Genomic DNA, 26,848 nt, shown 5'->3' with positions numbered 1-26,848 from the left:
TGATCATGGAAGTGCTATCAGTTCTTTGGGTTCTGCCGTAGTCAAAAGAAAGATGAAATTCGCAGATGAAACGGCATTGCAGATATGATCTGCACGGCGGTCATGCGTATGACGAAGTTTAGTATGGGGCTCGAGATTTAATTATCCCGTGTTTAATACACCCCGAGATGTTAATCTAGCAACCTGAATAATCATACTTGATGATGAACGTTGGTCGCTGCGGTTTAAGTCAAAACCTTAGAAGCCACGTAAAATAAATTTTGCATAAACCGATTAGAGGCGTCTAACTTGGTTTTGCAGGATGTGCATGTGATGTGGTATAGCAGTGCTCATACTAATTCGATTATGTATGAGATGACTATATGATGTAATTTGATTAACATGACCTGTGTGTCATGATTCGGCATGATGGCTGGAGCCATATGATTGCACTTTAATGACCTGCGTGTCAACCTTGTTGTAATGCATTATTTTGTTAGCTATAGAGATAGCAATATTATCTGGTGCATCGACAAGGTGGTGGCAATCTTCGCGAAGGTGAACACCGACGCGAATGCCGAAGACGAAGAAATGAAATACTTCTCCGTCAGAAAGGGCTATACCATATCATGCTATTATGAATTGCCTGAGATGTTTATCCCTTATGATGCACCCTTCTTGATTGCGCGGTAGTCGCTTTTATTAGGGTGATCTCTCACTTAAAATATCAAGTAGTTAGTGTTCTCCCAAGTGTAGCACCGTCACGGCACCTATCTTTTCGGGGTGCGCCATGGATGCATGGGTACGAACGATTAGAGAAGTGTGAGGCGGGTGAGGTCAGACCTCGCAGCAAGATCACTTGGTTGTCTTGACGTTCATGGCAGGATCGTCCTGAGCTCGGAACACACGCATCGAAAGATGAGCAAGAGTCACATAGAGATGTGATCGGCAAGTTGGCCTACCGATTAAAATTCCCGTTATGAGATGATGATTCTATGGCGATGAATTGAAGTCTGGATCTTGTATCACTCAAAATTAATTGTGAGATATATTGATTTGAGTGGGAGCGCACTATTGAATTAACATGTTTAATTCTCAGTGCAATTAATTATGAACACTGTCTAAGTGTTTTTTGCATAATAGTTGTAGAATAATGGCTCGCATTTCCACCTTCCCTATTAAAATTGAATAGCTGTTAAATATCTGGTTAAAACTTTACGATTGGTAACGTAATATGAGGATTGTCCTCAAAAGTGCCGAGAAGGACTTTGTCCTATCGCATGCTTTCCGTATCCTCCCGCTAATGTTGTGGATCATGTGACTCTCGTCCTTCGATCCAAAAGCTAGAATTCTGTTACGGTCAAGTGGAATATGGTTGCTTCCATGAAACCCAAACTTCGAAAGTTGGGATAGTTATATGATATTCATGGAACTGAAAATTATTTTCAGATACAAACAAAGCAATGTTTGTTTGCAAGTATTAGTAAAAGTGTTTACTATGCATTTGACTGTTGGGAAAGGGATCCAGAAGAACGTCTGTCATATAATGAAAGGTGAATAAAACAACAACTTAAAGAGAAAGGAAGTGTCCAAAGGGTGTTAGTATGACTTACACGCCTAGGAAGTCCGGGGCTAATGCCACTCTTAAGTTGGGTGCTTCTTCTGAGAGTAGGAGAAATACTAAAAGTTAAACTGTTAGAAGTATAAAGGCAAAAGGAAAGAAAACTGGAATATCCAGCTCAAGTATGAATGTCATACAAGTTTTTGATGTATAGAAGGCTGGTCAAAGATATAGTTCTTGCGAATTATGGTTAAACATGTTAATCACTAATTCTTGGGTATTGTGAGTTCATCACAAAATTGCCCGCTCGATTGCATTCTGTTGCAACTCGATGTAAGAACTACTATGGCCTGAAAGACTAGCTAGAAATGAGGTTAAGGTATACACAGGGAACATAGTAAATGTTACTATACCTTCCATCGGTGTATTGCCGTCTGTATTTATTTTCATAATTCATTTAGAGTTTTACAAACTCTATCCCATTGCATAAGGTATCTTGCAAGAAGGTTGTTCATAAGAGAACTTTTTATGTTCGATGTTATGAATAACACAAGGGCCATACTTTCATTATGAATGAGATGTATGTTATGAATATTGATAATAATACAATACCTCTAGGTTTACTTTCATAATTCATTTTAGAGTTTCATACACTCTAGCCCATTGCACAATGTTTGTTGCAAAAGAGTTGTTCATAAAAACAACAATTGTTGTTAAGTATTATGAATAACATGAAGGGCCATGCTTCCATCCAAGATGGCATGTATGTTATGAATATTGATGGTAATATGATACATCCATAACACTGACGCTAAATGTCGCAAGACTAAAAGAATACCACACAAGTGTGGCACTACATTTGGTCACATTGGAGAAACCGCATGGAAAATTCCATTATGATGGATTTTGAAGTCTTCTTGATTTTGAATCATCTGACACTTGCCACTTTCCTCCGAAAAGTGAAGTGACTAAAATACCGTTCACAGGCCATAAGGAACGAACAACAAACTTATTAGTGATCATACATTTGATGTGTGTAGTCCGATAAGTGTTGTTAGTGGTGGATTTATTTATCTTCAGAAATGACTCAAGTAGATATATGGATATTTACTTGATGGGACGTAAGTCTGGATCTTTTGAAATCATTCGAAAGGTTCTCAAAAATGAAGTAGAAGTTATTGTAACAAGAAAATTATGTTTCTGCAATTTGATTGCACAAAGGAATATTTGAGTTACATGTTTAGCGAATGTCTGATGAGTTGTGAAAGGGGTTTCATAACTTGCACCTCCCGGAACACCACTGCAAGTGGAAAGTCTGTGGAGATGTAATCAAACCATTTATGACATGGTAAGGTGAAAGATGACATAAATAAATTTGCCATTATCCCTTTTAAAGTGATGCTTTAGAGACCGCGGCTTTTACACTGAAAAGAGCTACATCGGGTCTGTTGAAATGAAGCCATGGTATGGCACGCCCAACCATGTTATATCTTTTCTTAACATTTGGAATATGGGGCTTGTGTAAAAGGTTACAAACCTATTCCAAATCAGACAAGTGCTACTTTGTAGGTTATACCAAAATGTTGGGTATTCCTCCCTCACTATACCAAGGCAAATAGTTTTGCCGCGAAACGGTGTGCTTTTAAAGAGAATGGTTCTTTCAAAAAGGTGAGTGGGAGAATAGTGCAACTCGACGAGATAAACAGTATCTACGTCATCAGATCAAAGGAAAGAGACCTTGGAAGTAATTCCAGAGTTTCCTACCGCGACTGATACGGAAGTCTCTACAATAAAATGTATGAACTTCGGTCGAACTTGCAGCTGAACCACGTAGGCAAGGCTCGTGCAAACCTCTCAGGTGCGCAAACGAGATATTGTTGTTAGACAACATTATACCTACGATACACAAGGAAGCGTTGATGGGCCCTGACTCCGGAATTGGCTAAATGCCAATACAACCCGAGTTAGTTTCCATATAAGTGATTCAAGATTAAAACCTTGATACACCTTTCGGAAGACTTCGAGTCTAAAGAATATTTATGGAACTTAAAACTGATACGGATAAAATGTTTTATCCATAAAGCTCGACTTGTTGAAATAACAAGTTCAAGAGTTGACTACGATGAGGTTGTTTTCATCGTAGCGATGCTTAAAGTCGGTTCGGGTTGAACTAGCAATTAATACATATTTCAATCATGAGATATGAAACATGGATGATAAAAGGATTTCCATCTGATGGAAATGAAAGCTAGGACTTGTATATGATACAGTCCAAAGTAATTTGTCGATCCAGAGGATGCTAGTAGGTATGCAAACTTCAGAGTTCCAGCAATGGACAGAAGAGAGCAAAATGGAGTTGGAATCTTCGGGTTTTGATGAAATGGTCAAAGGGGTTTTGACTTCATCAATGGGTAACGAAGATGCTTGTAATTCAAGAAAGTGAGTGGGAGCGTAATAATATTTCTAAAAACCTTATGTGCTTGGCACATTGGTAATTGGAAATAAATTTCTTGACACAAATTAGGACTTCATTTGAAAATAGTTTTTCGATGAAGTGCTTAGGCTAAATAGCCTCAATATTAGGCATGATGATCTATGGATATTGATTTACCTAATGGGGCTAAGCAATGAATGCATATTGCCAAGATGCTAAAACCTTTTAGCATTTAAAACGCCAAGGAGTGATTCTTGCCAAAGTCACATGGAAAGAGTTTTTGCAAGACTCGGTGTCCCAAAACACTGATGAGTAAAATACATGATGCAGATTCCACACACTTTTGTGTTTGGATTAATCATGTATTCCATGGTATGTAAAACAACCAGATATGTCCGATACTCCCATGGTGTTGCGAGTATGGATACTAAAGTGATCAAAGTACTGATCGTGGGACAACAATGAAAGATGTCATTGAGTACTAGAGTAAGTACTGATGATATGTTTTCTTGCAAGCGGAGATCATGAAGAGTTCGTTGTAAAATGTTACATCGATAGTCTTCATCTTTTCACCGTGCGATTTTCGATTTAAGTTAAGGGTTTTGTGTAACACACAATGTGGTGGCACAGTTAGTTGGAATTTGTTCAAACTAGTTACTGTGGCGAATTCTATAACAAGGGCTAAGTATGTTGACGCTTTAGAAGCGACAAAGAAGATGTTGAATCATATAGTTCATTCATGAACTTAGTATAGTTCCAAGATGGCTTTTGACAATGGGACACTACTGCAGGTAGTTGCTCCAAAACTCAGTCTGAGGAATCCAGGTTCGACCTGTGATTCACATACATACAAAGCCAAGTCCACACAAAATATGAATTTTGTGAAAACGTGAAAACGCGAGGACATGCAAAGATACACACGGAACTGAAGTCGTCAGATCCATTGGACATCAGGCTATACCACAAGCGAAGCATATTTACACCGGTGTGCCACAGGTGTAAAGTGCATTAGCATTAACTAGATTATTGACTCTAGTGCAAGTGGGAGTCTGTAGGAGATATGCCCTAGAGGCAATAATAAATGATATTATTTATCTCCGAGTTCATAATTATGTTTATGTTCCATGCTATAACTGCTATGATTCTCGAGTCTGCAATAACCACGAGGCTCGGAGGAAGACTCATATGCACGTGTGGAATAATAAACGGTAAAATGTATTCCTAGTCTGGCTTCTAAGACTAGCTCAAGTGTTGCATGATGGTTATGTTTTCCTGATCATGGGCATGTCTATGTCAGCAACCTTGAGGGCACAATGTTAAGAGAACATTTGTGTTGAATCGACCCGGATTGATGTTATGCTATGAGATTCATTCGTCACAAGTTTATTGGTACATAACACAGAGATGGTTAACGTTTGCATGATTGCTTAGACCATGAGAGTATCGAGTTTCTTCATGCTTGCTTCATGAACTTTGGGGTTTGTTAAACGTCATCCGTAAATGGGTGGCTATTACGGCGGCTTACGGGTTCATGGAAAAGTGTGTCAAGTAACTTGATAGCTCAAGATTGGGATTTGCTCCTCCGACGATGGAGAGATATCTCTGGGCCCTCTCGGTGTTACGGTATCCATCATCGTCTGGCCAGACACTTTTTGATTTGATCACGGGGATGCCGAAACACGATAACGAGAAAAGAGAACAATATCGGTAACGAGGTAGCTAGCATAGTGGACAAGTTGTTGATCCACAGGAATGCCAACATGTCTCACCTCGGTATTTGTAACATATCGCGAAGCAACAGGAATAGCACACGGCAACTGGAGGTTCACTCGAATATTTATTCGTGTGGGTATAGGGGTCAATATGGGTGTCCACGGCTCCGATGTTGATCATTGATCGGAAGGGGTTCCGGGTCATGTCTATACTTCACCGAACCTATAGGGTCACATGCTTAAGGGTCATCTATCTGCTGAATACTAGACAGGGAGTCTGAGAGAAAATCACCGGAAAAGTTTCGGACACCGAAAAGTTTCGGACAGCGGAATCGTACCGCAGAGAGAGGTCATCGGATAAGTTTCGATGATACCGAAAAGTTGTTTCGGGATACACCATTAAGTCAAATTGGTTTCGGCACATGCCTGATAATTCTTGGAGGATGCCAGAATCATTCTGGAAGCTTTTTGGAATTTTCTGAGATAAAAACCGGAAATGTTCCGGAGCTGCCGGAGCCACTTCAGATGCGTTTCGCAGATGAAAATCACTAAAACCGGAATTGTTTCGGAACGTGTTGAAAATCATTTTAGTGGGTACTGGAAATGTTCTTAGCCCACATAAATATTTTCAGTTCGATCAGACGCTGAAAAATGTCGTCGTGAATAGTGAAAATCAGCTTTATGGTTACTTTATGGAAAGCCACCTTTTGGGGCTTTGCTCCAAAAGATCTTGGGGATGACATGGATGGATAGGAGCCATTTTTTGGGCCCCTCATGGGGGTGTGGCCGGCCACATGGGGTATCCCCCCTTGGGGACCCTCTTGTTCCTTGGTTTCACTCCTAGGTCCTTGTGGAAGGACTTCATTCATGTGCATTTTGGGTTTTTTGTGAAACTACCCTACCCCCTTGGGATTTCCTATAAATAGAGGTGGAGGGGCAGCCCTCCACACTCATCCCTTGCTCTCATACACATGCCATGCATTATCTGGCTTCTTCTCTCCCTCCCACGAAAAGAGTTTCGTAGAGCCGTAAGGCTGTCTGGGTTCCGGCAGGAACTAGTTCTGGACGGCGAAGCCCTGCCAGATAGATGACACCGTATGTGTGCAACTCTGTAGAGAGATCGTAGTTTCGGTCTTAGTTCGTGAGTGCCTCCCGAAGGGCTGTCCATGTGACCGTCCGAGTTTTGAAGGTCCTCCCGAAGGGCTGTCCGAGTGACCGTTCGAGTTTCGAAGCTCCTCCCGAAGGGCTGTCCGCGACACCGTCCGGGTGGCTGTTCGACCGCCTCCCAGAGGGCTGTCTGAGGAGCAGATGAGGGTATACATCCTCGCGGTTGGGAGGTTGTAAATCCTAGCTGCAGGGATCTGCACCGCCGATCGTCATCGACTCTACTTCCCGCTGCGCTACGAGTCGGTAACGAAAAAGATCAAACCATGTATGCAGTCTCCATAGTGGTCCTGGGCTGGTGCGTAGGTCGGAAAATTTTTGTTTTCTGCTGCGTTACCCTACTGTTTGTCCCACCAACCGGGACCAAAGGGTCCGGACGAACCGGGACCAATGCCCCCACGAGGCCCGGCAGGCCCCTGGCCACACGAACCGGGACCAATGCTCACATTAGTCCCGGTTCGTGACTGAACCGGGACTAATGTGAATATTGCCCTGTGACCAAAGCCCAGTTTTCTACTAGTGAAGTCTTCTGGATTGTGTTTGTTCCAAGAAAGATCCTCGCGAAGGTTTCGTTCCATTTGGATTTCGTTTGGTATTCCTTTTCTGCAAAACACTGAAATAGGCAAAAAAACAGAAAATGGCACTAGGCCTTTGGTTAATAGGTTAGTCCCAAAATTAATATAAAAGAGCATATTAAAGCCCATTAAACATCCAAAACAAATAATATAATAGCATGGAACAATCAAAAATTATAGATACGTTGGAGACGTATCAAGCATCCCCTAGCTTAATTCCTGCTCATCCTCGAGTAGGTAAATGATAAAAACAGAATTTTTGATGTGGAATGCTACCTAGCATAATTTTCGATGTAATTTCCTTTATTGTGGCATGAATGTTCAGATCCGAAAGATTCAAGACAAAAGTTTAATATTGACATGAAAATAATAATACTTCAAGCATACTAACCAAGCAATTATGTCCTCTCGAAATAACATAGCCAAAGAAAGCTCATCCCTACAAAATCATATAGTTTGGCTATGCTCCACCTTTGTCACATAAAATGCTCCAATCATGCACAACCCCGGTTTCAGCCAAGCAATTGTTTCATACTTAGTATTCTCAAACTTTTTCAACTTTCACACAATATATGAGCGTGAGCCATGGACATAGCACTATAGGTTGAATAGAGTGGTGGTTGTGGAGAAGACAAAAAGGAGAAGATAGTCTCACATCAACTAGGTGTACCAATGGGCTATGGAGATGCCCATAAATAGATATCAATGTAAGTGAATAGGGATTGCCATGCAACAGATGCACTAGAGCTATAAGTATAAGAAAGCTCAACAAAAGAAACTAAGTGGGTGTGCATCCAACTTGCTTGCTCACGAAGACCTAGGGCAATTTTGAGGAAGCCCATCATTGGAATATACAAGCCAAGTTCTATAATGAAAAATTCCCACTAGTATATGAAAGTGGCAACATAAGAGACTCTCTATCATGAAGATCATGGTGCTATTTTGAAGCACAAGTGTGGAAAAAGGATAGTAACATTGCCCCTTCTCTCTTTTTCTCTCATTTTTTTATTTGGGTCTTCTCTCTTTTTTATGGCCTCTTTTTTTGGGCTTCTTTGGCCTCTTTTATTTTTAATTTTTTTTATTTTTCATCCGGAGTCTCATCCCGACTTGTGGGGGAATCATAGTCTCCATCATCCTTTCCTCACATGGGACAATGCTCTAATAATGAAGATCATCACACTTTTATTCACTTACAACTCAAGAATTACAACTCGATACTTAGAACAAAATATGACTCTATGTGAATGCCTCCGGCGGTATACTGGGATGTGCAATGAATCAAGAGTGACATGTATGAAAAATTATGAATGCTGGCCATGCCACAAATATGATGTCAACTACATGATCATGCAAAGCAATATGACAATGATGAAGCGTGTCATAATAAACAGAACGGTGGAAAGTTGCATGGCAATATATCTCGGAATGGCTATGGAAATGCCATAATAGGTAGGTATGGTGGCTGTTTTGAGGAAGTTAAATGATGGGTTTATGGTACCGGCGAAAGTTGCGCGGTACAAGAGAGGCTAGCAATGGTGGAAGGGTGAGAGTGCGTATAATCCATGGACTCAACATTAGTCATAAAGAACTCACGTACTTATTGCAAAAATCTACAAGTCATCAAAACCAAGCACTACGCGCATGCTCCTGATAGAGAATAGACCCGGGGGCCATAGGTTTCACTAGTGGCTTCTCTCAAGATAGCATAAGTATTACGGTGGGTAAACAAATTACTATCGAGCAATTGATAGAATTGAGCATAGTTATGAGAATATCTAGGTATGATCATGTATATAGGCATCACGTCCGTGACAAGTAGACCGACTCCTGCCTGCATCTACTACTATTACTCCACACATCGACAGCTATCCAGCATGCATCTAGAGTATTAAGTTCATAAGAACAGAGTAGCGCTTTAAGCAAGATGACATGATGTAGAGGGATAAACTCATGCAATATGATATAAACCCCATCTTTTTATCCTCGATGGCAACAATACAATACGTGTCGTTTCCCCTACTGTCACTGGGATCGAGCACCGCAAGATTGAACCCAAAGCTAAGCACTTCTCCCATTCCAAGAAAGATCAATCTAGTAGGCCAAACCAAACTGATAATTCGAAGAGACTTGCAAAGATAACCAATTATACATAAAAGAATTCAGAGGAGATTCCAATATTGTTCATAGATAATCTTGATCATAAACCCACAATTCATCAGATCTCGAAAAACACACCGCAAAAGAAGATTACATCGAATAGATCTCCAAGAGAATCGAGGAGAACTTAGTATTGAGATCCAAAGAGAGAGAAGAAGCCATCTAGTTAATAAATATGGACCCGAAGGTCTGAGGTAAACTACTCACACATCATTGGAGAGGCTATGGTGTTGATGTAGAAGCCCTCCGTGATCAATGCCCCCTCCGGCGAAGCGCCGGAAAAGGCCCCAAGATGGGATCTCACGGGTACAGAAGGTTGTGGCGGTGGAAATAGGGTTTTGGCTCCTCCTCAGATGTTTTCGGGGTACGTAGGTATATATAGGAGGAAGAAGTAGGTCGGTGGAGCTACAAGGGGCCCGCGAGGGTGGAGGGCGCGCCCAGGGGGTAGGCGCGCCGCCCTGCCTCGTGGCCTCCTCGTTGATTGCTTGACGTCCACTCCAAGTCCTCTGGATCACGTGTGTTCAGAAAATCACGTTCCCGAAGGTTTCATTTTGTTTGGACTCCGTTTGATATTCCTTTCCTTCGAAACACTGAAATAGGCAAAAAAAACAGCAATTTGGGCTGGGCCTCCGGTTAATAGGTTAGTCCCAAAAATAATATAAAAGTGTATAATAAAGCCCATTGAACATCCAAAACAGATAATATAATAGCATGGAACAATCAAAAATTATAGATACGTTGGAGACGTATCAAGCATCCCCAAGCTTAATTCCTGCTCGTCCTCGAGTAGGTAAATGATAAAAACAGAATTTTTGATGTGGAATGCTACTTAGCATAATTTTCAATGTAATTCTTTTTATTGTGGTATGAATATTCAGATCCGAAAGATTCAAGATAAAAGTTTAATGTTGACATAAAAACAATAATACTTCAAATATGCTAACCAAGCAATTATGTCTTATCAAAATAACATAGCCGAAGAAAGTTTATCCCTACAAAATCATATAGTTAGGCCATGCTTCCATTTCGTCACACAAAACGTTCTCATCATGCATAACCCCGATGACAAGCCGAGCAATTGGTTCATACTTTTTAACGCGCTTCAGCCTTTTCAACCCTTACGCAATACATGAGCGCAAACTATGGATATAGCACTATGGGTGGAATAAAGTATAATGATGGGGGTTATGTGAGAAGACAAAAAAGGTAGAAAGTCTCACATTGACGCGGCTAATCAATAGGCTATGGAGATGCCCATCAATTTATGTCAATGAGAGGAGTAGGGATTGCCATGCAACAGATGCACTAGAGCTATAAATATATGAAAGCTCAACAAAAGAAACTAAGTGGTTGTGCATCCAACTTGCTTGCTCATGAAGACCTAGGGCATTTTGAGGAAGCCCATCATTGGAATATACAAGCCAAGTTCTATAATGAAAAATTCCCACTAGTACATGAAAGTGACAACATAGGAGACTCTCTATCATGAAGATCACGGTGCTACTTTGAAGCACAAGTGTGGAAAAAGGATAGTAACATTGTCCCTTCTCTCTTTTTCTCTCATTATTTTTCTCCTTTTTTCTTTTTTTCTCTTTTTTTCGTTGGGCCTTCTCTTTTTTTTCTTTGGCCTCTTTTTTTTAGTCCGGAATCTCATCCCGACTTGTGGGGGAATCATAGTCTCCATCATCCTTTCCTCACTTGGGGCAATGCTCTAATAATGATGATCATCACACTTTTATTACTTACAACTCAAGAATTACAACTCAATATTTAGAACAAAATATGACTCTATGTGAATGCCTCAGGTGGTGTACCGGGATATGCAATGAATCAAGAGTGACATGTATAAAAAATTATGAAAGGTGGGTTTGCCACAAATACAATGTCCACTACATGATCATGCAAAGCAATATAACAATGATGAAGCGTGTCATAATAAACGAAACGGTGGAAAGTTGCATGGCAATATATCTCGGAATGGCTATGGAAACACCATAATAGGTAGGTATGGTGGCTGTTTTGAGGAAGATATAAGGAGGTTTATGTGTGATAGAGCGTATCATATCACGGGGTTTGGATGCACCGGCAAGTTTGCACCAACTCTCAAGGCGAGAAAGGGCAATGCACGGTACCGTAGAGGCTAGAAAATTGTGGAAGGTTGAGAGTGCGTATAATCCATGGACTCACATTAGTCATAAAGAACTCATATACTTATTGCAAAAGTTTATTAGCCCTCGAAGCAAAGTACTACTACGCATGCCCCTAGAGGGATAGATTGGTAGGAAAAGACCATCACTCATCCCCGACCGCCACTCATAAGGAAAGCAATAAAAGAACACCTTATGTGTCAAAATTGTCACACAACTTTTACCATACGTGCATGCTACGGGACTTGCCAACCTTAACACAAGTATTTCTCAATTACACAATTACTCAACTAGCACACTCTAATATTACCACCTTTATATCTCAAAACACTTATCAAGTATCAAACTTCTCATGATATTCAATGAACTCAATATGAAGTTTTTATTATGCTCATCTTGGATGCCTATCACATTCGGATTAATTTCACATTTAAAGCAAATTACCATGATGTTTAAGACTCTCAAAATAATATAAGTGAAGCATGAGAGATCAATAATTTCTATAAAATAAAACCACCACCGTGCTCTAAAAGATATAAGTGAAGCACTAGAGCAAAAACTATATAGCTAGAAAGATATAAGTGAAGCACATAGAGTATTCTAACAAATTCCGAATCATGTGTGTCTCTCTCAAAAGGTGTGTACAGCAAGGATGATTGTGGTAAAATAAAAAGCAAAGACTCAAATCATACAAGACGCTCTAAGCAAAACACATATCATGTGATGAATAAAAATATACCCCCAAGTAAAGTTACCGATAGACGAAGACGAAAGAGGCGATGCCTTCCGGGGCATCCCCAAGCTTAGGCTTTTGGTTGTCCTTGAATTTTACCTTGGGTGCCTTGGGCATCCCCAAGGTTAGGCTCTTGCCAATCCTTGTTCCATAATCCATCAAATCTTTACCCAAAACTTGAAAACTTCACAACACAAAACTTAACAGAAAATCTCGTGAGCTCCGTTAGCGAAGGAAAACAAAACACCACTTCAAGGTACTGTAATGAACTCATTTTTTATTTATATTGCTGTTAAACCTACTGTATTAGAACTTCTCTATGGTTTATAAACTCTTTTACCAGCCATAGATTCATCAAAATAAGCAAACAACACACGAAAAACAGAATCTGTCAAAAACAGAACAGTCTGTAGTAATCTGTATCTAACTCGAACTTCTGGAACTCAGAAAAATCTACCAAAATAGGACGGCCTGGATAATTTGTTTATTGATCTACTTCAATTGGAATCAGTATTTTATCACGTTCTGGTGATTTAGACAATTTATTTTGTGAACAGAAAGTTTCTGGAATTTTCATCAAGATCAAATAACTATTATCCAAGAAGATCCTATAGGTTTCACTTGGCACAAACACTAATTAAAACATAAAAACACATCTAACCAGAGGCTAGATCAAAGATTTATTACTAAACAGAAATAAAAAGCAAAAAAATAACACAAATTTGGGTTGCCTCCCAACAAGCGCTATCGTTTAACGCCCCTAGCTAGGCATAAAAGCGAGGATAGATCTAAGTATTGCCATCTTTGGTAGGCAGTCCATAAGTGGCTCTCATAATAGATTCATAAGGTAATTTAATCTTCTTTCTAGGGAAGTGTTCCATGCCATTCCTTAGCGGAAATTGGAATCTAATATTCCCTTCCTTCATATCAATCATTGCACCAATCATTCCAAGGAAAGGTCTACCAAGAATAATAGGACATGAAGGATTGCAATCTATATCAAGAACAATAAAATCTACGGGCACATAGTTCCTATTTGCAACAATAAGAACATTATTAATTCTTCCCATAGGTTTCTTGATAGTGGAATCCGCAAGATGCAAGTTTAAAGAACAATCATCAAAATCACGGAAACCTAGCAAATCACACAAAGTTTTTGGAATCGTGGAAACACTAGCACCCAAATCACACAAAGCATAGCATTCATGATCTTTAATTTTAATTTTAATTGTAGGTTCCCACTCATCATAAATTTTTCTAGGGATAGAAACTTCCAACTCAAGTTTTTCTTCATAAGATTGCATCAAAGCATCAACGATATGTTTAGTAAAGGCTTTATTTTGACTATAAGCATGAGGAGAATTTAGCACGGATTGCAACAAGGAAATACAATCTATCAAAGAGCAATTATCATAATTAAATTCCTTGAAATCCAAAATAGTGGGTTCATTGCTATCTAAAGTTTTAACCTCTTCAATCCCACTTTTATCAATTTTTGCATCAAGATCTAAAAACTCCGAATTTTTGGGACGCCTTCTAACTAAAGTTGACTCATCTCCAGTCCCATCATTATCAAGATTCATATTGCAAAACAAAGATTTAATAGGAGACACATCAATAACTTTTAGATCTTCATCTTTATTATCATGAAAACTAGAAGAACACACTTTCACGAAGTAATCTTTTTTAGCACTCATCCTAGCGGTTATTTTTTGCACTCATCAATGGAAAATCTCATGGCTTTGAGAGACTCATTGATATCATGCTTAGGTGGAATAGATCTAAGTTTCAAAGAATCAACATCAAGAGAAATTCTATCCACGTTCCTAGCCAACTCATCAATCTTAGGCAATTTTTCTTCAAGCAAAGCATTGAAATTCTTTTGAGAAATCATAAATTATTTAACACTAGTCTCAAAATCAGAGGGCATCTTATTAAAATTTCCATAAGAGTTGTTGTAGGAATTACCATAATTATTAGAGGAATTACTAGGATACGGCCTAGGATTAAAATTTCCTCTATAAGCGTTGTTACCAAAATTGTTCCTACCAACAAAATTCACATCCATAGATTCATTATTATTCTCAATAAAAGTAGACAAAGGCATATCATTAGGATCAGAAGAAACACTCTTATTAGCAAACAATTTCATAAGTTCATCCATCTTTCCACTCAAAACATTAATTTCTTCTATCGCATGCACTTTTTTACTAGTAGATCTTTCAGTGTGCCATTGAGAATAATTAACCATAATATTATCTAGGAGTTTAGTAGCTTCTCCTAAAGTTATTTCCATAAAAGTGCCCCCCGCGGCTGAATCTAAAAGGTTTCTAGAAGCAAAATTCAATCCGGCATAAAAAATTTGTATAATCATCCATAAGTTCAAACCATGAGTGGGGCAATTACGTATCATTAATTTCATCCTCTCCCAAGCTTGTGCAACATGTTCATGATCAAGTTGCTTAAAATTCATAATATCTTTTCTAAGAGAGATGATCTTAGCGGGAGGAAAATACTTAGAGATAAAAGAATCTTTGCACTTATTCCAAGAATCAATACTATTTTTAGGCAAAGATGAAAACCAAGTTTTAGCACGATCTCTAAGCGAAAAAGGAAATAGCTTCAATTTAACAATATCATTATCCACATCTTTCTTCTTTTGCATATCACACAATCAACAAAGCTATTTAGATGGGTAGCGGCATCTTCACTAGGATGGCCGGCGAATTGATCTTTCATGACAAGATTCAACAAAGCAGCATTAATTTCACAAGATTCAGCTTCGGTAAGAGGAGCAATCGGAGTGCTAAGAAAATCATTGTTGTTGGTATTGGCAAAGTCACGCAATTTAGTATTGTCTTGAGCCATCGTGACAAGCAAGCAATCCAACACACAAGCAAACAAGAAGCAAGCGAAAAAAAAGAGACGAACGGAAAAGAGAGGGCGAATAAAATGGCAAGGGTGAAGTGGGGGAGAGGAAAACGAGAGGCAAATGGCAAATAATGTAATGCGAGGGATAAGAGTTAGTTATGGGTACTTGGTATGTCTTGACTTGTGCGTAGACTCCCCGGCAACGGCGCCAGAAATGGCTCGTTGTCGGGAGATCAAATCTTGACTTGACTTGGTGTACACCTCCCCGGCAACGGCGCCAGAAATCCTTCTTGCTACCTCTTGAGCACTGCGTTGGTTTTCCCTTGAAGAGGAAAGGGTGATGTAGTAAGGTAATGTAAGTATTTCCCTCAGTTTTTGAGAACCAAGGTATCAATCCAGTAGGAGACCACGCTCAAGTCCCACGCACCTACACAAAAAAAATAAGAACCTTGCAACCAACGCGATAAAGGGGTTGTCAATCCCTTCACGGCCACTTGCAAAACTGAGATCTGATAGAGATGATAAGATAATATTTTTGGTATTTTTATGATAAAGAGTAAAAGTAAAGAAAGCAAAATAAACAGTAGTAGAAATAACAGAAGATTGATATGATAGAGAATAGACCCGGGGGCCATAGATTTCACTAGTGGCTTCTCTCAAGATAGCAAAAGTATTACGGTGGGTACACAAATTACTATCGAGCAATTGATAGAATTGAGCATAGTTATGAGAATATCTAGGTAGGATCATGTATATAGGCATCACGTCCGTGACAAGTAGACCGACTCCTGCCTGCATCTACTACTATTACTCCACACATCGACCGCTATCCAACATGCATCTAGAGTATTAAGTTCATAAGAACAGAGTAACGCTTTAAGCAAGATGACATGATGTAGAGGGATAAACTCATGCAATATGATATAAACCCCATCTTTTTATCCTCGATGGAAACAATACAATACGTGTCGTTTCCCCTACTGTCACTGGGATCGAGCACCGCAAGATTGAACCCAAAGCTAAGCACTTCTCCCATTGCAAGAAAGATCAATCTAGTAGGCCAAACCAAACTGATAATTCGAAGAGACTTGCAAAGATAACCAATCATACATAAAAGAATTCAGAGGAGATTCAAATATTGTTCATAGATAATCTTGATCATAAACCCACAATTCATCGGATCTCGACAAACACACCGCAAAAGAAGATTACATCGAATAGATCTCCAAGAGAATCGAGGAGAACTTAGTATTGAGATCCAAAGAGAGAGAAGAAGCCATCAAGCTAATAACTATGGACCCGAAGGTCTGAGGTAAACTACTCACACATCATCGGAGAGGCTATGGTGTTGATGTAGAAGCCCTCCATGATCAATGCCCCCTCCGGCAGAGCGCCGGAAAAGGCCCCAAGATGGGACCTCATGGGTATAGAAGGTTGCGGCGGTGGAAATAGGGTTTTGGCTCCTCCTCTGATGTTTTCGGGGTACATAGGTATATATAGGAGGAAGAAGTAGGTCGGTGGAGCTACGAGGGGCCCACGAGGGTGGAGGGCGCGCCCAGGGGGTAGGCGCACCCCCCTGCCTCGTGGCCTCCTCGTTGATTGCTTGACGTCCACTCCAAGTCCTCTGGATCACGTTTGTTCAGAAAATCACGTTCCCGAAGGTTTCATTCCGTTTGGACTCCGTTTCATATTCCTTCCCTTTGAAACACTAAAATAGCCAAAAAACAGTAATTTGGGTTGGGCCTCAGTTTAATAGGTTAGTCCCAAAAATAATATAAAAGTGTATAATAAAGCCCATTGAACATCCAAAACAGATAATATAATAGCATGGAACAATCAAAAATTATAGATACGTTGGAGACGTATCAGCTCCTAGGGGAAGGGTTGGTAGGAGTTAACCATCGCGCGATCCCGACCTCCACACATAAGGAAGGCAATCAACGAAACACCTCATGCTTCAAATTTGTCACACAACGTTTACCATACGTGCATGCTACGGGACTTGCAAACCTCAACACAAGTATTTCTCAATTTCACAATTACTCAACTAGCACCTAATATCACCATCTTCATATCTCAAAACAATCATCAAATGTTCAATGCACTCTATATGAAAGTTTTTATTATACCCGTCTTGGATGCCCATCATATTAGGACTAATTTTATAACCAAAGAAAATTACCATGCTGTTCTAAAAGACTCTCAAAATAATATAAGTGAAGCATGAGAGATCAATAATTTCTATAAAATAAAACCACCACCGTGCTCTAAAAAGATATAAGTGAAGCACTAGAGCAAAATTATCTAGCTCCAAAGATATAAGTGAAGCACATAGAGTATTCTAATAAATTCCAATTCATGTGTGTCTCTCCCAAAAGGTGTGTACAGCAAGGATGATTGTGGTAAACTAAAAATCAAAGACTCAAATCATACAAGATGCTCAAAGCAAAACACATATCATGTGGTGAATAAAAATATAGCCTCAAGTAAAGTTACCGATAGACGAAGACAAAAGAGGGGATGCCTTCTGAGGCATCCCCAAGCTTAGGATTTTGGTTGTCCTTGAATTTTACCTTGGGGTGCCTTGGGCATCCCCAAGCTTAGGCTCTTGCCACTCCTTATTCCAAAATCAATCAAATCTTTACCCAAAAACTTAAAAACTTCACAACAGAAAACTTAACAGAAAATCTCATGAGCTCCGTTAGTATAAGAAAACAAACCACCACTTTAAGGTACTGTAATAAACTCATTCTTTATTTATATTGGTGTTAAACCTACTGTATTCCAACTTCTCTATGGTTCATACCCCCCGATACTACCCATAGATTCATCAAAATAAGCAAACAACACACGAAAAACAGAATCTGTCAAAAACAGAACAGTCTGTAGTAATCTGTATCAAATGTATACTTCTGGAACTCCAAAAATTCTGAAATAAATTGGTGGACGTGAGGAATTTATCTTTTAATCATCTTCAAAAAGAATCAACCTGAAATCACTCTCCAGTAAAAAAAATGGCAGCTAATCTCGTGAGCACTAAAGTTTATTTTTTTTTACAGCAAGATCACAAAGACTTCACCCAAGTCTTCCCAAAGGTTCTAATTGGCACAAACACTAATTAAAACATAAAACCACATCTAAAGAGAGGCTAGATGAATTATTTATTACTAAACAGGAACAAAAAGCAAGGAACAAAAATAAAATTGGGTTGCCTCCCAACAAGTGCTATCGTTTAATGCCCCTAGCTAGGCATAAAAACAAGAATAGATCTAGGTAATGTCATCTTCACCCTTTTGGTGATAAAGAGAGAATTTCTTATCCAAAGCACTTACCTTTCTATTTTGTGAAAGCACGTGGCCATTAATGGTAGAAGAAAGATTAAGCACACTACAAAAATTTGCATCTAAGATAGCCTTCATCTCTTTGATAATTTCATTCTGATAAAAACACAAAAGAGAGGTGGATTCAACCTTTTCACTCATGGGGTGCCCAAATATAGCTTTCATCTTTTCATAGGTATCAATGGCATCCCCCTCAAGAAAACCTTCTTCAAAAATAGAATCCAAAACTTGCTTGAAAGAAGAAGGTAAGCCAACATAAAAACTTTTTAAGTATATTTCAATTTGATATTGGGGCACATAGGTGGCTCGGATCCTTAATAGCCTATCCCAAGCATCTTTCAAAGATTCATCAAGAAAATAGCGAAAAATTTTGGGGTCATCCTCATCAACATTATTCAAATTATCATCGATAATCCCGGTAGGTCTTTCCATAGCATCATTATTTATGAGCTTAGAAAGGACAGAGGGGCTATCCAAAGTATTAAAACTAGGGAGAAAACCCTTAGCCCCTTTTGGTTCGGCCATGGCGATAGAAATGCAAACTTAAGCAAACAAGAGGACAACGAGAGAAGGCCAAGGTTTTCGGAAATTGTTTTAGAAGTGGGGGAGAGGAAAACGAGAGGCAAATGGCAAATAATGTAATGCGAGGGATAAGAGTCTGTGATGGGTACTTGATATGTCTTGACTTGAGCGTAGATCTCCCCGGCAACGGCGCGGGAAATCCTTCTTGCTACCTCTTGAGCATGCGTTGCTTTTCCCTTGAAGAGGAAAGGGTGATGCAGCAAAGTAGCGTAAGTATTTCCCTCAATTTTTGAGAACCAAGGTATCAATCCAGTACGAGACTACACGCAAATCGCCTAGTACCTGCACAAATAATCAAGAACCTTGCAACGCGATAAAGGGGTTGTCAGTCCCTTCACGGTCACTTGCAAAAGTGAGATCTGATAAAGATAATAAGATGAATATTTTTGGTATTTTTGTTGTATAGATTGAAAAGTAAAGATTGCAAAATAAATAGTAAACTAAAATTATAGATCGGAAACTTATATGATGTAAAGTAGAAGATTATACGATGGAAAATAGACCCGGGGGGCATAGGTTTCACTAGTGGCTTCTCTCATCATAGCATATATTACGGTGGGTGAACAAATTACTGCCGAGCAATTGATAGAAGAGCGCATAGTTATGAGAATATCTAGGCATGATCATGAACATAGGCATCACGTCCGTGTCAAGTAGACCGAAACGATTCTGCATCTACTACTATTAATCCACACATCGACCGCTATCCAGCATGCATCTAGAGTATTAAGTTCATAAGAAAAGAGTAACGCATTAAGCAAGATGACATGATGTAGAGGGATAAACTCAAACAATATGATATAAACCCCATCTTTTTATCCTCGATGGCAATAATACAATATGTGTCGGTTCCCTTTCTGTCACTTGGATCGAGCACCGCAAGATTGAACCCAAAGCTAAGCACTTCTCCCATTGCAAGAAAGATCAATCTAGTAGGCCAAACTAAACCGATAATTCGAAGAGACTTGCAAAGATATCAAATCATGCATATAAGAATTCAGAGAAGAATCAAATAATGTTCATAGATAATCTTGATCATAAACCCACAATTCATCAGATCTCGACAAACACACCGCAAAAAGTATTACATCGAATAGATCTCCAAGAACATCGAGGAGAACTTTGTATTGAGAACCAAAGAGAGAGAAGAAGCCATCTAGCTAATAACTATGGACCCGAAGGTCCGTGGTAAACTACTCACACATCATCGGAGAGGCCATGGTGTTGATGTAGAAGCCCTCCGTGATCGAATCCCCCTCCGGCAAATCGCCGGAAAAGGCCCCAAGATGGGATCTCACGGGTACAGAAGGTTGCGGCAGTGGAAATGTGGTTTCGTGGCTACCCTGGATGTTTTCAGGGTATAAGAGTATATATAGGCGAAAGAAGTAGGTCGGTGGAGCTACGAGGGGCCCACGAGGGTGGGGGCGCGCCTACCCCCTGGGCGCGCCCTCCTGCCTCGTGGGCGCCTCGCGGAGTCCCAGACTTCAACTCCAAGTCTTCTGGATTGCGTTTGTTCCAAGAAATATCCTCGCGAAGGTTTCGTTCCGTTTGGTATTCCTTTTCTGCAAAACACTGAAATAGGCAAAAAAAATAGAAACTGGCACTGGGCCTTTGGTTAATAGGTTAGTCCCAAAAATAATATAAAAGAGCATATTAAAGCCCATTAAACATCCAAAACAGATAATATAATAGCATGGAACAATCAAAAATTATAGATACGTTGGAGACGTATCAGTCCAGACGCCGGGAACCCTGGCGTCTGGCCCTGGAGTCCGAGAAGGACTCTTGCCTTTCGGGTGAAACCGACTTTGTGGAGGCTTTTACTCCAAGTTTCGACCCCAAGGCTCAACATATAAATAGAGGGGCAGGGCTAGCACCCAAGACACATCAAGAAACACCAAGCCGTGTGCCGGCAACCCCGTCCCTCTAGTTTATCCTCATCATAGTTTCCGTTGTGCTTGGCGAAGCCCTGCGGAGATTGTTCTTCACCAACACCGTCACCACGCCGTCGTGCTGCCGGAACTCATCTACTACTTCGCCCCTCTTGCTGGATCAAGAAGGCGAGGACGTCATCGAGCTGAATGTGTGCTGAACTCGGAGGTGTCGTACGTTCGGTACTTGATCGGGACGGATCGTGAAGGTGTACGACTACATCAACCACGTTGATAAACGCTTCCGCTTTGCGCTCTTCAAGGGTATGAAGATGCTCTCCCCCTCTCGTTGCTATGCATCTCCTAGATAGATCTTGTGTGACCGTAGGAAATTTTTTGAAATTGCGTGCTACGTTGCCCAACAAGAGAGTGATTCAAGTTGGTGAACACACAAAGCGTAGAAGATGTACGGCGTGGGATCAAGTGATCTCATGGTATGGTAAGCATTGGCCATTACGCTTTGTGTACTATCCCATGTTCTACGTGAGAGTTCTATGTGGGGTTAGGTGTGTTTCCCATCGGCTTACTTCAAGAGGAAGATCTAATACAACCCATGGAGGATGACATCAAGTGGTGATCGTCCATTGCGGTGACAATGGACTTGTGAAGATATGCCGAAGAGTGTCTCACCCATAGTGGAGTATTGGGGAGCAATCTACTAGTCTTCACCGAGCCAACGCAATCAAGAAAGATGGTCCAACCTAAGAAAGTCAAGATCGTCACCATCTAGCTCAAGTGGACTTTGTGCAAGGCAAAGGTTTGCCCTTGATAGGTTTTCTATTTTACCAGTCTCATGGTAGTTGTTGGGAGATCGGGTTATATGATCTATTAACGTACTATCAAGGGGCGCTCTCAAGTAAGTAGCTTGCTTGTATCGTTCATAGAGAGCTCAAACCATTTCATACTTGCATCATCTTTCTTGCTTCTTGTTTGGTTTTTCTCTTTGTGAGTTTTAGAGCTTTTGGTCATCTTCATGACAACCTCGAGTTCATCGAAAATGGGGTTCACGTATGCATCTTCTATGATGTTTTCGATGTTGGAGTTTTTGTCGGTTCTTCACCGATAGAGGTTTCACTCCTCTATATCTTAGGCATACTCCCCGTGCCTCTTCTTACTATAACCATTCGCTGTTTGGATAGTACTCGTCGTCATCTATCCAACAACCTTGAGTTTGCTCAATTCAGAGCTCATATGCAATAGTTATAGTAGTTTCACTTTTGGAGCATCCTTCTGTTTTGCTTGGGCGGTTTTTCGGCTAAGCGGTAGTAGAGTGGCAGTAGAGCGGTAGTACCGCTCATAAGTGGTACTACTGGCCTGCTACTTCCGCTACTTATATTTATGCCTCTGGAACTCGTCACGAATTTCGCGGTAGTAGCGAGCGGTAGTACCTCTTATAAGCGGTAGTACCTCTCCCCCGAGGGCTACTACCTCTCAAGCGGTACTACCTCTCACCCGAGCAGTACTACCTCTCTGGCAGATCTACAACTTGTGTTTTTCTGTCTCGTTGGGCTGTTTTGACCATGCTAAGCGGTAGTACTGCTCCCCCAAGTGGTAGTACCGCTTGAGCACGACTTGTGGGCATAACGGTTAGATTCGGGGGTGCCTATTTAAGGGGGTCTTCTTCCCCAATGGTCCCTATCCTTCTAGCACGTGTTCTTCCCCCATTCTTGACCTTATTCGAGCTTGCTATCTCTCAATCCCTCCATGGATTCTTGCTAGTTTTTTGGGGGAAAGGGAGAGGAGATCTAGATCCACATTTCCACCAATCTCTTTCTCCTCTATGTTAGGGGAACCCCTTGGATCTAGATCTTTGAGTTCTCTTGGTGTTCTATTTCTTGTTCTTCCTCTCTTTTTCCTTCATAGCTTCCGTTGCTTTGGTGGGATTTGGGAGTGAGGGACTTGGGCACTCCGTGTGTCCTTGCCATTGCATTAGTTGCATCGGTTTGAGTTACCCACGATGATACGTGGAAGTGAAGTTTGAGAAGCTTATTTCTCTTGGGTGCTTGGTACCCAAGAGCTTGTTCCTCTTGGGTGCTTGGGCGCCCGAGACGGTTGGTGGTGCTTCGGAGCTCAATCATTATGGTGTAAAGCTCCAGGCAAGCGTCGGGGTCTCCAATTAGGTTGTGGAGATCGCCCCGAGCAATTTGACGGGTACCGGTGACCGGCCCCAAGGGTTGCCAAAGTATACGGGTTCGGTGACCGCCCCCAAGGGTTGCCATTCATACGGGTTCGGTGACCGCCCTCAAGGGTCCCTTAGTGGAATCACGGCATCTTGCATTGTGCGAGGGCGTGAGGAGATTACGGTGGCCCTAGTGGCTTATAGAGGAGCATTGTGCCTATACACCGCTCCAAACGGAGATTAGCATCCGCAAGGGTGTGAACTTCGGGATTCATCGTCGTCTCCGTGTGCCTCAGTTATCTCTTACCGAGCCCTTTACTTATGCACTTTACTTTGTGATAGCCATATCGTTTCATGTCATATATCTTGCTATCACATAGTTGTATATCTTTCTTAGCGTATGTTGTTGGTGCACATAGGTGAGCCTAGTTGTTTTAGGTTTCTTGCTTCACAAATTAAATGCTAGTTTTATTCCGCATTTGTTCAAGCCTAAACCTTACTTATTTTAAAGCGCATATTCAACCCCCCCCCCTCTAGGCGACATCCACGATCTTTCAGCGGTGTAGCATGTACTCCCCGCGCGATGCAACTAGTATTCCATGTGCAAATTATGCTTCATACGCAACGCAACGCACACTCCCTAACGAGCGCAACACGTGCTTCATCACGCAACATATTGTACTTAAAATGAAACAGACAAGAAAAATCTAAAAAATAATTAGAATAGAAAATGGAGAATTTAAAAGAAAAAAAGGGTTGTTTTGTGGGCTGCAAGCGGCACTGGAGAGCTCCCCCTGGCATCTGTTGCCACTTTTCTTGGGACAACCCCACCTAGTTGCTCCCTTACATCTTTGTGACGTGATCTTCTTTTGTTGGTAATGTTGTTGCATGTGTTTGTTTTGGCAAGAGCTCATGTTCCGCGTGTCACCAAACGTGCACCTTAGAGTGGATCGGCCCACTTAGCAGCTCTCTCTGGTTTTGATCGAAAAGAGCCTACTACTAGGGAATATGCTAGGCTGGCCGGTTTCAAGCCGGACTTTTTTCCAAAACTAGAATTTTGGTATTTATCAGAATTTCTAGATTCATAAATTCCTAGATATCCATGAATTTGAAAGAGTTCCATAATTTTCTAAAACAACGTAAAAAATTGAAAACAATTCACAAGTTTTAGAAAATATTCATCATTTTTGGAAACAATGTTCACAAATTTGAAAGAAATATTCACAAGACACTCTTCATGTACCTTGACAAATGCTTGCATATTTAAAACTAGTATCCCATGTTTTCAAAAATATTTGAGGATTTAAAATTATTCATAACTCATAAAATATTTATGAATTGAAAAATGTTCTCTAATGTCATAACATATTTAGGAACTTGAAAAATATTTATAATTTAAATAATTTTTCGAATTAAAATTTCACAATTTTTAAAAACAGAAAAGAGAAAAGAGGAAAACATGAAAAAGGGAAAATAGGAAAACTGAAATAAAAACATCCAAGCTAAAAACGCAGATGAAATAGGAGGAAAACCGTGGCGAAGCGCAAGTTATGAAGGTCCATGTAGGGTGATGTGCATTTGGTGTGTGGTTATGTCTGTGGCCACTCTGTTTGGTTGAGGATTTGTTAAAAGGCGAATGCGCTTGGGCAGCCAAGCGATCGATTTCCAGCACCTGGGCCATGCTAAACAACATGCTTGCGTGATGGCCACGCGAAGCAAGTCGATGTGGTGATGAGGCCAGGATAGCATTTGGTATCTCTAGATCACACCAGGATTAGTCATAACACAACTCTCGGGCGCGGCTATACCTCGCCTGCTGCGAGAAGTACCGCTACGATGCCTCAAGGAATGCCCCTAGTGGGCCGGGCCAGTAGCGGTATTGTTCATTTCTTCACTCGGTTTGTTTTCTTTTTTATTTTTATTTTCCATTATTATTTTGAAACGGAGGGTGTATTTTCAAATTATTCTGAATGCATATCTGCAGAAACAATTACTACTTCAGTTTTGAATAAAAGTTTGTGAAGTGCTAAAAAAATGCTTGTGCAACTTTAATATAAAAAATTATAGCATATGACAAAAAATGTTCACACAATACAAATAAATGTTTGTCCAAATTAAAAAAAATCATAAAATGTAAAAAATGTTCTACTAATCAAAAAATATTTCTTACAATTCAAAAAAATGTACATGAAATTTTCAAAAAATATCCATGTGCTTCAAAAAAACTATGTTGTTGACATTTAAAAAATTGGTAACACGATATAAAAAGTGTTCGCGTAGAATAATTTATTTCGGTACCATTCAAAAACAGTTCATGAAATTTTAGTTAAATATTCAAAACTTTGAAAGAAATATCGGTGACATTTTTTAAAACAATATACAATATAAACATGTTTGTGCAGTTTAAAATATATATTACGATTAAAAATGGTCAGTGTGTATCGGAAAAATCTTCAAACATGTATTTAAGAAAAATGTACATCTTGCATTTTTAAAATGTACAACATCTATCAAAAAATGTTCCATGTGTACACTGAAAATATACATTGTGTATTGAAAAAATGTAGACATGTCTGAAAAAAGGAAATGAACAAACAGAAAAAAGAAGAAAAGCATAAAAAAAAGGATGAAAGAAAGAAAGAAAGAAAAGAAAACCAGTGAGAAAATGCCGAAAACGCCCCATAAACAAAGAAACCCGATGAAGAAAATATAGAAAAAATGAAGAACACTAGTGAAGAAATAAAGAAAAGCAAAGAAAAATAAAAAACGAACAAACTCAAAGAAAAACCGGGTTGTTATGTGGGTTGCAACCCGTTGCGACACTGGAGCGCTCCCACGTGCATCTTTTGCCACTTTTCTTGGGGAACAACCTCACCTAGTTGCTCCCTTACATCTTTGTGACGTGATCTTCTTCTGCTGATAATGCTGGCGAGAGCTCCTGTTCCGTGTGTAACCAAACGAGCACCTCATAGTGGGTTAGCCCACTTAGTGGTTTCCTCTGGTTTTGATTAAAAAGAGCCTACTGCTAGAGAATATGCTAGGCTGGCCTGTCTGGAGCTGGACTTTTTGACAAAACTGGAATTTGGGTATTTCTTAAAATTTCAAGATCAATAAATTACAAAAATATTCATGAATTTGAAAGAGTTTCATAATTTTTATAAATGTTCAAAAAATTTAAAATAATTCACAAGTCTAAAAAATATTCATTATTCTTGGAAAAATGTTCAACAATTAAAAAAATATTAACAAGATTTAAACACTCATCCTGTACCTGAACAAATGCTCACATTTCAAAAAAATGACAGGTTTTCATAAATATTCGAGGATTTAAAATTGTTCGGAAATTTGTAAAATATTTATGAATTGAAAAAATGTTCTCTAATTTCATAAAATATTTAGGAGGTTGAAAAATATTTGTAAATTTAGAAATGTTTTTGATTTAGAAAATTCTACAAAACTTTGAAAAAATAAAAGATAAAATTAAAAACTAGAAAAGAGAAAAACATGAAAAAGGAAAGATAGGAAAAGAAAAAACACATCCC

The sequence above is a fragment of the Aegilops tauschii genome, chromosome 2 (assembly GCF_002575655.3).
Source record: "Aegilops tauschii subsp. strangulata cultivar AL8/78 chromosome 2, Aet v6.0, whole genome shotgun sequence".
Classification (NCBI taxonomy): domain Eukaryota; kingdom Viridiplantae; phylum Streptophyta; class Magnoliopsida; order Poales; family Poaceae; genus Aegilops; species Aegilops tauschii.
Note: the sequence above shows the minus strand (reverse complement) of the source record.